Genomic DNA, 14901 nt, shown 5'->3' with positions numbered 1-14901 from the left:
TGCGCATTTTGTATTGAACTACTCTATCTCTACAATCTTTGATTAGTTGTTGGACCTCTAATTTATATTGTTCTGAGTATAGATTTAAATTATCATTCAACACATACTGAAAAACATTTTCGGTCGGATCCTTAAATTCACCATCCATTATTCCATCTAAAGAATTAAATTGAATATTATATGGTGACAATTTTTCATTTAAAAAGGGGATTTTATTTAGCATTGCGCAACTTATAGACAAGATATGACTAAGATCTAATGTAGTATATTTTTCTCTATAAATTCGCAACATTTCATTTGTGGTACGGACGGCGCGTTCGATAAATCCACGTGATTTAGATTTAAGGATTGAGCTGTTAAGAACTTTAATATTAAGATTATTAAAATAACTCATTATTAACTTGCTTTTGTAAATTGAAGCATTGTCGCTAATAAATGAAGCAGGTATGTCATGAACTGAGAAGTAGTTACTCAGGCAGTTCATAATAGCTCTAGATGTTTTAGATTGAAGAATATATATACTAGTATACGTTGAGTAAACGTCTTTAATTATTAGCAATGCTTTAGGGTCTTGTTTTCTAACCTTATTTTCAAAGGTAGGTAGCTCGAGAAGGTCAGAATAAATGAGCTTATTAGGAGAATTAATGGAGTTATTAAAGGTAGATCCTTCTTTTAGGCGCAAAGAGTTTGGCTTATTCTGAATACAAAGTAGGCAGTTAGCAGTTAGATTGTCACAAATGAGTTTTGCTAATTTTCTGTTATTGAAATAATAATAATTGTTTACATAATTCCAGAGCCTTTGATTTCCCATATGCATCAGCGAGTAATGGATAAAGCAAATGTAAGGTAAATATAGTATTTGAGGTAGCAAAATTTTACCATCTATAAATTTTATTGTATGAGGGAGGGAATCAGGGCAGTTTTTTTCTGCCAGTTGTAGTTTTATAAAATTTGTCGTAGACAAATACTCTTTAAATTTATCTGAAAAGTATTTTCCTACGTTGGGAAATTTAGTATGTACTTTTTTTACTGAATAACCTTCTTTTTCATTGCTATTATTACCCAAAATTGGAAATTCTGATATAGTTAGGTAATCATCCGTATAATAAGGCTTAACACTATTATTAAAAGTTGAAATTTCTATTGGACAGAGGCGTGACCAAACATCAGCCAAATTTTGTTTGTCTGTTACATGTATGAAATATAACGCCGTACCTTTATACCAGAAGTATAATTTATTAGCTAAATTATCAATTTTGACATTTCGTGATGAAAACTTATGTCTTGTTAATACTCCTTTGACTACCATTGAATCTAACAAAAGGTAAGTGCATTTGTTAGTAATTTGAGGTTCATAATATCTTAGGCTAGCATATACACTAAAAATTTCTAGATATGCTATACCTTGTTTTTCTAGACAACCTAAGGGAATCGCTTTAGAGTAAAAGCTAACTATTTTAACCAAATGTTTGTTCATTTCATATGTGTTATTTTTCATGATATTTATAAAATAGTCTTTAAATTCTGATAATGTCATAAGATTAGGTCCGAAGCGTAGCACAGTTTTTTTACAGAAAATGTTGGGTGTTTTTACATTCAATCCATAAATTAAGGAATCATGGAGTAAGAAACATATATCTTCGCTATAATTTCCGATTTTAATTGTACTACAGGGTGTAGAAAATACTATATTTGTTTTAAACATTTTTGTACACCCATATAATAGGTAATACAAAATATGATCATTGTTAATCAAAAAATCAGTATTTAATTGCTGAATTGTTTTACAGAAAACTTCCTTATGTAGCGTAGACAAACATTCCTTTTTATTGGTATAAGGCATGAACTCTACAAAATCGTAATCATAGAGATTTAGGATGGTATATAAGTGTGTCATGGCGCTAGTAAAATCTTCTGGAAAAGATCTATGATTAAGTTTTCTTGCTGTTTTAAAAATACTTTCTATAATGTTTTCATTTAAACATATATATTCTGTATCTTTAGGATAGGGATGAATAATATTGGGATCAATTTTGTGCGAATTAATAGGGAATTTTTTAACGCATTCTGACATATTGACATTCAGCAGTACTGATCCTATACTATAATGTGACGCGTCTGTTAGTAAGACGTTAACGCTGTTTTCACTAGGGACATCAATAAACCTTTCGGTTTTTGATAATAATTCTTTAATTTTAGAAAAAGCTAGTTTAGCTTCTGAATCATAAATAAAAGGGTTTAATTTTTTATATAATAGATTACATTGTTCATGAACAGAAAGGGGAAAAATAGATCTATAGTAATTTATTTTGCCTAACAAGCTTTGCATTTTTTTCAAAGAATCAGGTTCCCCTAAAGTTGTTATTTCATTAAGTTTTTTATCAGGACAAAGGATTTTTCTATTCTTAATTTTATACCCAAGAATATGAATTTCATCTGAACTATCTAAATCAAAAGCAAGTGTACATTTAGAAGTTGAAATTTTTACTCCTATCAGGTGTAACCTGTTTAAAAGTTTTTCTATTTCTAAAATATGATTTTGTAATTCTTCCTCTGATTCAGAATATAAGATAATATCATCCATAAAAATAAGTAAATTTTGAATAAAATCTAATTGACCATTTTTGTCTAAGTGCAAGTATTTTTGCATGGTCTGAACGAGGTAGGACGGTGTTTGGCAGAATCCTGTAAGAGCGCGTTTCATTATGTATGCTGCTTTCTCTGTCAAAACATTCATCGCCCCAGAATCCATGCTTTCTTTGTCTACCTGAATGCTATAAAAGCATTTTTTCAGGTCAATTGTGGTTATATATTTAGATTTTTTAATGATTGGGCTTAACAGATTTTTGTAATCAGGGAGTGCGGCACTTGTTCCCCCAAAAGCAGCTTCATTGCTGTATTTGGCATCTATTATGATGCGAGGTAATTCTGACTTATCTTCGCTGCGGCTAGGGACAGTAAAGACAGGGTTGCCAAATGATAAGTGTGGGGGAGCTATCTCAGCATACCCATTTTGAAGAAGTAGATCAAAGAATTTATCGACAGCTTCTCTGTCTGTTGCTTTAAGGCTATAAGGCTTTGTATTACGATATACAGGGCTGGATAATTTTACTGACATTTTGGGTATAAAAGATTCATTGAGGGATCCGCAATCAAAGGTATGCTTTGAATAAACTTGCAGATCATAAATTAAATTAGCTATTCTTGATTTAACCTTTTCAAATTGGCATGTAATTGAATCTTTTATATCTTGTACTGTAGACAACTTTGTTTCTAAAACATCTGAGATGTTAAGTCCGATGTCTAAATCATTTTGGAAAGATTGAAAAAACTCATTTTCATCTATTACATTTGGGGATGGTTTAACCTCTTTTTTTATTGTTTTATCTATTTTATTAATAGTTGTATATTTGTCAGTATACAATACCAAAATATGGGAAATTAAGTTATTTAGCAAAATGGTTTTATTCAAGAATAACAGCATTTGTTTTGATATAAAATTTAGGGGTAAGATTGTCATAATATCATCCAAAGTAAATTTAATATTTATCAAAGCTATCCAGAATTGTGTATAAAGATAGGCTAATAATGGAAAAATAGAATTAAAGCAATTCTTTGAAATAATTTTTTCAAAAATAAAAATGGCATTATTTTTATTATTATTATTACAAAGTTGTTTTTGCTTTTCTATTAATGTAATAGAGGAAATTTTGTGACTAACTGGGATATTTAGTTTATTGGTAGCGGTGATATAAATATCATTATTTTCTTTAAAAGTTTGCTTGTATAGCAGAGGGCTAGAAAAACTGTTTTTAATTTCATAAGAAGTGTTTTGTTTGTTATTGACAATCTTTCCTACTATTAGTTTTTCTTCAAACGGAAGAAACGTTAAATGGTCGTTAACTTTAACTTTAGGGGCTAATTTTCTGTTGTACTCCAGCCTGGCACTGTTTATGCTATCGTCATATACTATTGTAACACAGGCTGCCTTAATAAAATCCCTACCTAATAAGAAGCAATTATCAATAACATTGTCAGTTACTAGGACGTCCAAGACTATATCACCATAATTTGGGAGATAAAAAGGGATTCTGAATAAACCATAACATTTTATATCATGGCCAGTTACTGACTGAAGGGTATTTTTAGCCTTTTTATAAAAATATTCCTTATAATTAGGGATTAAGTGTTCTAAATACTCACGGGATACGAGATTAGAACCTGCACCACTGTCAATTTCGAACAGTAGTTTTGTATTGTTATGAAAAATTTCAAAAATATAAGGCTCTAAACCAGTTCTATGATCCACTTGTTTAATGTAATCTTTTGAGTTTTTCGGCGCTTTTATTAGGTTACTATAAATACGCTTTAAAGGGCCGCTAAAATGTGCAGGTTTAAATCTAGTTTTGGAAGATTTGTATTTCCTGTTCAATTTCGATTTTTTAAATTTATTAGGAATAGTATATGTTAATTTACTAATTATTTTTAGTTTATACAGTGGGAACAAGCCTAACATTAAACTACTGGCGCATATTATATTAACACATAAAGCAAAAATATATATTGCTAATTCAGGGTTTAATGAGCAGACGCATAGTAGGAAAGGTATTAGATAATATAAACCTGTTTGAGAAATAAATTTAAAATTAATTATAATATTCCAAAGGTTAGAACACATAAAAGATGTCTTTCCTATAAACTTTGACAGGGAAGGTTGTATATAATTCTTTGTAAGATAAGAATTTTTATTAAAGGGAACATTTGTAGTAGTATATTTCACATTTAAATCATCTTTTTCCATAAAAAGTGTTTGTTTTGTCAATACATTACTACTTTCTGTTATATTTGTATTTATTAATTTAGATACATTTGTAATAGACGCGGTTTGATTAGATAAAATATCTGTATTGGCGATATTGTTATCGTTATTTTCGACAAGGACGGATTTATTTAACATAATATCTGTATTGGCAATATTTTTATCGTTGTTTATAATTAAACCAGATTCCATATCTGTGGTGACGATATGATTCTCCATACAATCTGTAATAGGTTTTTTGTTATATTTGTTATTAATATCTTCATTATCAGAAGAGGAAGAAGAAAGATATTCAGTATCATAAGCATTAAGTTTTTTGTAACGTTTTCTTATGTGTTTACTTCGGATCTTTTTAACTTCTCTAAAAAATTATTCTTTACACAAGCATCTACAGGGTGATTATACATATAAAATCCAGCATCTTGACAATTGGGACAAGCAATTGGAATAGGTTTCACATTAGGGAAGTTTGGACATTTAGTGTCAGTGTGAGCCTTATCTCTACAAAGGAGACAAAATTTTATTTTCACATTCTGAAGATTTGCTACTCTAAGGCTATCATTAGGGTTAAAAATACATTGACTATTTTTATGTCCTATCCTTTTGCAAATATCGCATTTTAGGGAAGCTTTATTTTGATAGCTGTTTAACTTAAAAACATTCTGAGGGCCATAATTGCATTCATCATCACTTAGGTGATCGTAAAGATCTTCTGCGCAAATGTCTACCTGCTCCCAGTCTACATCGACCCTTTTAACGACGTTTTTATGTACTCTAGACTCTTTAGAAAGAAAACTGTCGATCGAAGCTTCATGTGTGCGCAAAAAGTTTTCGAAAGCCGCAAGGGTAATTTGGCCATTTTGAATGGCAGCGGTTGAATTGAGAAAATGACGTAAGCCGTAAGGGATGTACTTGTATACCGCACTAATAATTCTCCTATTTTTTTCTTTTTCAGAAATTATAGCATCAGAAATATTTTCTATATATCTTTTGTATTCATACAAAATAGACATAATGGATTTAGAAGAAGGTTTAAATTTTGCAAAATTTTCATCGATGTCTAGCATATTTGTAATAGACCCATTGAGAAGACGATTAAGTTTATTCAAATATTCGCTAGTAGGGAGATCTAATGGGTTACCCCCAGCCATTTCCAATTTTTCTTTGATTTCCTTAGATATGGACATGTGAATTAACATATTGTATTCACATGGACTGAAGTCCGAAAGATCAAAACTATCCAACTGATTTAAAAAGGCTTTAAGCCCTACTGTTTCTATGGACATCAATTGACGATGGATAACCCTTTGTTTTTGGAAAAGTTTATCTGCATTATACGTGTTTTTTCTATTTGCTAAGAAAGGGGGCTCAAGGTTGTTAAAGGTGTTACACTTTAAATGAGGGGCGTTGTAAGTATTCTCACTGTTTTGTGCTTTAAAGATTTGTTTGATTTGTTGGCTAGTTTGATCTAATAGTAATTCTTTGTTTATTCTATCCAACCCTTTAGCCTTATTTATATGGTCCTCTATTGAAGAGAGAAGTTCCCTAGCATGAATTGTGGATAATCCCGTAGGAGATAAATCTCGTTGGTTTGACCTGTAGACGGGAATATCAGTTGTAGCGTAGCGATAATTCTGAGGGCCAAAACTAAGTATAGGGTTTAGGCTAGGAGGGGGTTGGCTAAAATCATTCCTTATTGCATTACTAGAACCAACCTGCATGTTGGATATGTCACTTGCCATTTTGTTAAGACTACTTACCATTTCTCCCATATTATTTTTTAAAGCATTTAATTGATCTTCATTATTAGAATTGGAGTTTTGGGAATTAACTGGTGGAGTAGGGGCCGAAGGGACTAATAAAGGTGCTCTAGGTGTGTTTCTTACAAATCTTCGTCCGAAAGTTCTCCATCTATCCCTCATTCCTATAGAACCTTCGTCATCGCTGACGTCATAATCTCTGTTCCTATCCATGACTTATTAAAAGCAGTATGTAGCTTTAAATATTTATATGGATTTAGGGACGAATTCAAAACGGATATTTTTGTTAAAAATATATATTTATAATAACTGACAAAATTTAACATACAATTATAGCAGTATGACGCTATGTGTAATATGTAAAAAATCGTACAGAATTATATAAATTGAATTAGTTTAACAATAACTTTTACAAACAATTATAGCAGTGTGATGCTATAGTACAATATATAGGTTAGGTTATAAAAGGGATTTGTGACTTTAGATATGGTATATTAATTGAATTAGTTTAACAATAACTTTTACAAACAATTATAGCAGTGTGATGCTATATTATAATGTGTAAAGGTTAGGTTATAAAAGGGATTTGTGACTTTAGATATTATATATATACTAAAATGAGTCTTTTTGTGAGGGACTGAGTAAGGACAGTACCCCGCGGGAAAAAAATTTTTATATAAAATTAATATATAAAAATTGAATAAAACTTACCGGTTCGAAAAAGTCGACGGTGGCTAAGCCTCCATTTAACACTTTTACGTGCTTAAATAACTAAGATATTTTATCAACAAGGTATATTTCACTAATTTGACATTTCAACTAGAATATATATATGGTTAAACTTTGAGTGTACTAAAAAGACTGGCTTCTTCTACAGGTAGTTTGTGCTTCCTTCTTGTCTGGTTGTCCGCACGCGCAGTGTGCATGGTTGTGGTTTATATTTTTCGGAGGTGTTACAAAAGTTGTAACACGCTGTGTAGCCTATATACTCTTCACTTTGATAGTGAGTGGGTATCAAATCTGTCATTGTGTTTGCTGTTGTACTACAGTAGTACATACTTAGTATTATTAATATTATCTTAGGATACATTGTTAAACAGCTAAGTTTATTTAGTAAATGCTTATATCCAAAATCAAAAGTTACTTTTCTGATTGATACACTTACACTAATAAATAAGGTCTTCACTGCTTGGAGTTCTATGATAAACTAACTTATTTTTCCAAAATCTATTTATTATCCCACTTTCGCTACTGCTAGATTCTGAGTGGGCGTTTCTGGTTTCTAACTATAATTAAAGTTTTGACATATTTTTTGTATGTAGATTGGTTATAGGCTTAATAACTAATCAAGTTCATCTCAGTTCAAGGCATATATATAGGTTGTCTAATAATATTGTTATGCCTGTGTAATTTACATGGTTTATATTAGGTGTTTTAACTCAATTCTGTATATATTGGGTTATGTAGTACCATGCGTATATTTGTACAGTTTGTATTATTCGTTTGACTCTGTTTAGACTATACAGATTCAAAACTTATACATATACAATTTACCTTCTATATATTTTTGCGTATAAATATTTTTGAAGGGATCGACTTATTTAGTCGACGTGTATTGTATATGGTTGGTCTCCCCCTGTCAATAGAGAAGACGTAAATTTTACCACTGGATATATAACCTTGAGTGGGAAAATTCTACATAAATTATGATATCTCAGTTATCAGATTAGAATAACATACTATTATATTGTTCCCGAGTTTACAGGGTAAACGGAAATGTAAGTAATTGTTATTGGAGTGAACTTATACCTCTTGAAATCTGATATTTATAATTTATGTTCAATGTTTCTTTAGATATGAACTCTGTACGTGTCCAGAATTATAGGTTTTGTATTATATAAGTTTGCATTTTTGTTATAATGGTAATCATTTCGCTGCTTATTTGTGCATAAAGAGATGAATGTGCACATATTTCTGGTTGCAGATTTTGCTTTAGCCGGAAATATAAGCGGAAACGTATTCGTTTAGTTAATGTAATTATCTTTTAGTCCATGAGTTTATTGTAAGACTTTATAATTACTCTTTTGTATCCTCTATGAAAGTGTCAAAATATTCGTCAATTGGTTTGAAATTCTTTGATTTTGAAAGGGTATTTAACTTGTCTGTATTTATATCAGAGCTCCTTTCAACCATGTTTATTTTGAAAACTTGCAATTTACTATGTACTGTGAGAGGATATGTGTGATGTTTAGAGTTGGTCTTATGTAGCAAGTGTTGCTTTAATTAATTCCACGAATTTTCTGTAAGTTTACCTTATATTTTTATGTGTTTTAGTTGTATTTGCATTCTTTAATTAGCAATTAAAGCAGGTTTTGATACGTTTTGGTGTTTTTAAATTAGAACTAGGGGAATTTTGTTATTTAAACTTTTAACTGTCCCTGTTTATTAGAAATTGCGTACAGCGTATAATATCGCTTTTAAGGAAAGAATAGTAAAAGTGTTCTCTTTTTATAGAATGAAATATAATTTAGCTCATATGCGTTTATAACTTAAATATTTTAAGGTCAGTTTTTATGAGTATTTGTTATTGCATTATTTTTAGGCTTGTTAACCTAGCTTTTATGTGTCTCTGTTAAGAATTGATACTTGTCCTTTCTTCTCAGGAAGGATATTGTTGTTTTAGTCTTAGGGTTAAACAAGTAATAAATTGATTCTTTGGTATATTCAGCGATACTAAATATACTTTGGTTAGAAATGTAATAAACCCGTTATTCAGTCGTTGACAAGATGCATTGGTATTTGGGTTATATTAAGTTCTGAATGAATTTTCGCATAAAAATTTTAAGTTTTCAAAGATGTCTGAGTACAATATGCAATGCAAAAAAAAATTTTTTTTGTTTGACTGAAATTTTCTTTGAGGGTGTGCAATGGTTTCTTGCTTAATTACTAGATCTTTAAAATAAAATCATTGATGGGTGAGATTGTGGTATATCACGATATATACTGTTGCTGTGTTCTCATAATAAAAGCATGAGAAGTATAGTTTTGTTCGCACAGATCTTCAATCGATAGTTATTTTTATCACTGTTATATACAAATTAGATATACTTTTGTCGCAATATGGTTTTGGGCATATATTTCAGGCATTATTATATGTTGATAGGTTAAGTATCCGACATGTGTTTCCTAGACCTAATGTTGACTGCAAGGTTACTTAAGAATTATAACTCATAGGGTTTTCAGGATAACAAAAAGAAATCTAAAATTTAGGTGTTCCAATACTGTTTTCCTTGACTTGCAAACGCAACGATAAGCTTGGTATTTTGTCACCAGGAATGATATAGTATTGTATGATTATATAAGGAATAGATCAGGTGATAAAAGTGGTCTGTGAGTTCTGGCAATGCAATTTATAATAAGACTACTGAATAAAAGCTAGAGGTGGTGCCAGCTTCATTTGACAGGATTATTTTACATGTCAATATGCTAGTTAATTTACTAAAATTGGTCCAGCTGCCAAAATTATCTTAATGTCCTCTAAGCTTCACCTTTGTGCTAGAATTCAGACAAAAGTTTTATTTAACTTGAAAATATAAGTGAGATCGAGTGTGCTATTGGTTCGTTTATGCATACTGTTGTGAAATATGCGCATAAAAAGTCTTCTTTCAGTAAAATCTGTAAGTCCATATATCTTTTGAAAACTGCTATGCTTGCTTTCAATTTATACTGCGATAGACATGTAAACTTAGAACCAAGGAAAAGTCACAACTTTTCAAAGTAAGTGAAATTTTCTTAAACTAATTTTCTCTCTTTTATGTGCGTATTTTTCCATAACTTTCTTCAGAATATTTAAAATGTATGCTCAATGATTCAGACTTCGGCCTTAGATAGTTCAATCAATTTAATGATATTCCCTAAGTATACTGGGCTCCTGGGGTGGAGGAGTATACTATCTAGGTCATGTCCTATATTATTATTTTTTTTTTGTTTCATACAACTTTGTCATATCTGTCATAGGTTGAATTTTAGTGTAAGATTTGCTTCACAAATAATAACAGTTTTTAGACAAAGACCCAGAGTCATTTTGGCACAGCTGATTGTCCAGGACTTTTCTGTCTACTTGTGAATGTATGAAGATTCTAGAGCTATACCGTAAAACATTAGCTTTATTACTACCCAATTATTGTATATTGATTTAAAATATTAGTGTGTGAGATTGCCAATCTTAACCATATACCTTAACCTAAACTCTACAACATCATCTCTGTTTTCAATGAATCTACTTCATTCAGGATTAGATGAGACTAGGAATTTTATTAGCATTAAGATGATAATCAGATTAAGATCACTCATGATATGTGAGTGCCCTGTTCGATAGCTGTATGATTTAGAGTGTATCTATCAACTTGAAAAGTTAATCGATTTGATTAATGATTTTGTGTTTCGGATTGGTATAAGAATATTATTGGGTTGGTTACTAGTAACTAGAGTGATCTAGTTAATAGCTGGTGTATTTCGGGCTATGGCAAGTTGCTCCAATTCGTCATCAGAATCATCTATTTCTGGTAGCATAGGTAGTCCATATATGAATGATCCTGTGAAATCGAAATCAACGACTACCTCTCTGACAATGGATTGGTCGCTGGACTCTATGTAACCAGTGATAACTGTATTGGTGATAGTGTGATTGGAGTTGTTGATTATTAGAGCTCTGCCACTGAGTTGTCCATCATCATTGATAATGAGTTGTGTTTGTCCAGGTAAGATCTTAATTCCTGCGTTTCCGTTTGAAATATGATCATTGCTGAGGATCACTTGTGTTCCAGGTGCCAGGTTGAAAAAGTGGTTGATATTCATCACTATCACTTGGGTTTCTTTAGCTTTGATCTTTTTAACTACTCCTGTACAGAGCTGGAGTTCGAAGTCAGAACAGAAGATACTGTTCAGTGGTCCTTCAGGGTGAAGAATGGAATACAAACACGGTGCTAACCGGTACTTGTCTGTGAAGGGAGTCCATGTTAGCTGTAGACTTCTAATACCATTCAGTCCAATTATCATAGGTGCGACATCCTCATGGTCTTCAGATACAATTGAAAAGAGAATTGGGTAATGACGGCTTGAAAATGATGTGGGACGAATCATAAGAGTTACATCTCCGGGTTTGGGGATCTTGTGATCTGCACCTGTAACTGGTGGCTCATGACTTTCTTCCAACTGATTTTTATCATCGTTCATTACTATGCCAAACAACTTGCTATAGTACCTGGCTGATATGATGTTTTTATCTGTTGCTGAGTCAAGTAAGGCTGTCATATGTACGTCATAGTCATATTTACAATCTATTTCTTCTGGCATACAACCAGAGCAATGAAGGTACAATTTCCTTTCTTCCTCCTTAGTTGGTGTAATGTTGTCTCCTATTTGATCGTTAGGCTCGTTGGGAATTATTTCCGCTGTGGTAGCTTTGACTCTACTGAGGTTACAATCTTTAGGTGATTCCTTAGCATTGGCTTTAGCCCATTCTTCATATGTTTGCCTGAATACGCCACTAGGTTTCACCTTACCACTATGGTATAGTTCCATCATGGCTGGCCTTCCAGGACATAGGTGTCGAGAATGGTATAACTCTTTACCATATATCTTATAACAGTTTGTGCAGAATGCTGATGTCAATACAGTTGGGTATAACCTTCCTGTATCATCACACAATAATCTACATCCATCTGATATGCTGTGAGAATATTGTCCACATGCTACACAGTAACGTCCAGGTGATAATCTATAAGAAGCCTGATAATCCCGCTTGGTATTCCTTTGAAAATGCCTGTCCCTGTTATCCCTGTGATAAGGTTTGGGATTGGGTGATTTTGTAGCCATTTCTCTAACAGTGGATTTTCTTTTATAATAATTTGAGATGGCCTCTATCTTGGCAGTTTGTTTGTCTCTGTAGTTAGCTCTTCTCTCTTTAGACTTTGAACTGTTGGTGTGGTTGGTTCTCTTGTGCACTACACTCTTTGTACAGTTTGTGCAGAGATTCCTCCTAACTTCAAGTGAACCGCTCATGTTAGGACTACCAAGTCGTATTGTGTTCAGTTTCTGTGAGAGTAGAAGCTCTTCTGCTACTGTTGTTTGCACACGGGAATCAGTTTTCCATGAGTCTGGTGAGTTAGCTTGAGTTGATAGTGAGTCCAGAGATATCTAATTCAATTCAGGGCTCATATTCTTCTCACCAATTTGTTCTGGCTTTTCTAGATTGGATATTTGTATCTCCTCATAAGCATCAGAGTCTCTAGTGTCTGTGTTAGCTGAAGGGGTTCTTGTACCATGTATTGTCGAGCATCCCCGACAAGGAGTGGTTTCCTTATCAGCTTCATCATTCTTCTTGCCTTGTTCATAGGAAGATGACATGGTAGTTGCTGTAAATCCTTAGAACTATTTGTAAGTTCTTTAAAAGCCTGTGAGATGTTGTACTATTTTTAAGATAAAAATAGCGAAAGTTCGAGAGGAGTACAAATAATGGGTATAGTCTAAAACGGTCAAGAATCTGTTTAAACTAACGATTCTTTTCTTTGAATTTGCTTAGCTATAGATGGGTGTGGTATCTACTTCACCTATAGTTGTTTCTACGTCGTATATACTTGCGTGTGAGCTTTGATTGATATTCTGAAGTGTGCGCTAATGCACTCTTATCCTTAATTAAGCTCAACTGTAGAAACACTTCTACTTAACTTTTATATAGGTTTATTTATGAAGTCAATTTGAGCTAGTTAGCTGTTCAAATTAGTTATCAAGTTAAGTAATGTTTGCAGCAGAGTTAATTTGGGTAGGATTATATACTATCACAAATTAACTTTAGTTTGCTCAGGAGTCGACTTTCCTAGCAAATTATGGTTGTCGAGAAAAAGAAACAGCAATTTATAATCCTTGTTGAATTCTTACTTCACTCTAAGGATATGTGTTTATAGCCTACGATCTACTTATTCCTGTAAGGCTATTATGAATATAACTTACTAAGGTTCACTCCCAAAGGATCGTCTATATTCTAATAATATTGCAACAATTTTGCCTGAATGTCAAAGATCTCGCCACCTCTTACTTATAGTTGTATTAGGGGTTTTCCCTTCCAATCCTATAAAGTAATTTGCGCAAAAATTGGGGCTTCACTTATGACTTCAATTCTTATAACTGTAGTAAGATATACAATTTAGATACGCCTATATTTATATATGTAAAGATTGTTTTCAAAAATTATCTAACCGGATGTAATCTAATTATAATTAGTAGTAATACAATATTCAAGTGCAAGTTTACTCTGAGGAAGTGTGAGATCCTACACTAGGTGGCCAACCTATATTGTGGAGGTTGTCAATCAAACTTCAAAGGAGCCTATCAACTTTGAATTAAACAAACACTTATACTTTTGAAAACTAATCCAACTGGTTTTAGTGCACTTCTTTCTTATTTATCTAAAGGTATTCTGTTAAGTTATAAAAACTCTGGGCTATATGTAGACACACTTTTATGTTACTTGGTTATAGTCTGTGTGCTAATAAGCCTAAGTAAACATACGTTTCTCAATATATAAAAATTTTTATAATAATTCCGGATTTTAAAGACAGTAGGGTACTTTCCGTAGTACTTCTGCTACTTCTTTTAGAGACGTCCTACTCTCCCAAGGTAGGCTGCTGCAACCTCCTGCTGCGTTTGGTTTATAGAACTTTGTCTCTTAAAGCGTGCTATTCAATACATATAGGGCCTATATTGTTGACTATACTTTTATATCACTAATGGTCACTATCACTAGTAATTAACTTGTCTTCACTTTCACTGCTGAATCCTGGTGGTACATGAAATAGAAATGTTAGCATTAACAAAGTAAGTAAAAATTTAGTTTTCATGTCCTACTTATTGTTGAGTGAACTGTTTATTGTATTTATGTATGTGTTTATAAGGAACATACAAATAAAAATTTTCTAAGTTAAGATTGAATTAAAAACTTTCTAAGTCAAAATAAAATAGAGTCACTCTAAGTCCAAAGTTGGAAAATTTTGACTAAGTCCAAAAAGTTTCTAATGAAATTACTCTAAGTACAAAAGAAAAGTAGAATTTTGACTAAGTTCAAAACTTTTCAATGAAATTATGCTAAGTACAAAATTAGTGAATTTTGACTAAGTCCAAAAACTTTTCAATGAAATTATGCTAATTACAAAATTAGTGAATTTTGACTAAGTCCAAAAAAATTTTTCAATGAAATTATGCTAAGTACAAAATTAGTGAATTTTGACTAAGTCCAAAAACTTTTCAATGAAATTATGCTAAGTA

Source organism: Acartia tonsa, chromosome 3 (assembly GCF_053477335.1).
Source record: "Acartia tonsa isolate MP-2025a chromosome 3, ASM5347733v1, whole genome shotgun sequence".
Lineage (NCBI taxonomy): Eukaryota > Metazoa > Arthropoda > Copepoda > Calanoida > Acartiidae > Acartia > Acartia tonsa.
Note: the sequence above shows the minus strand (reverse complement) of the source record.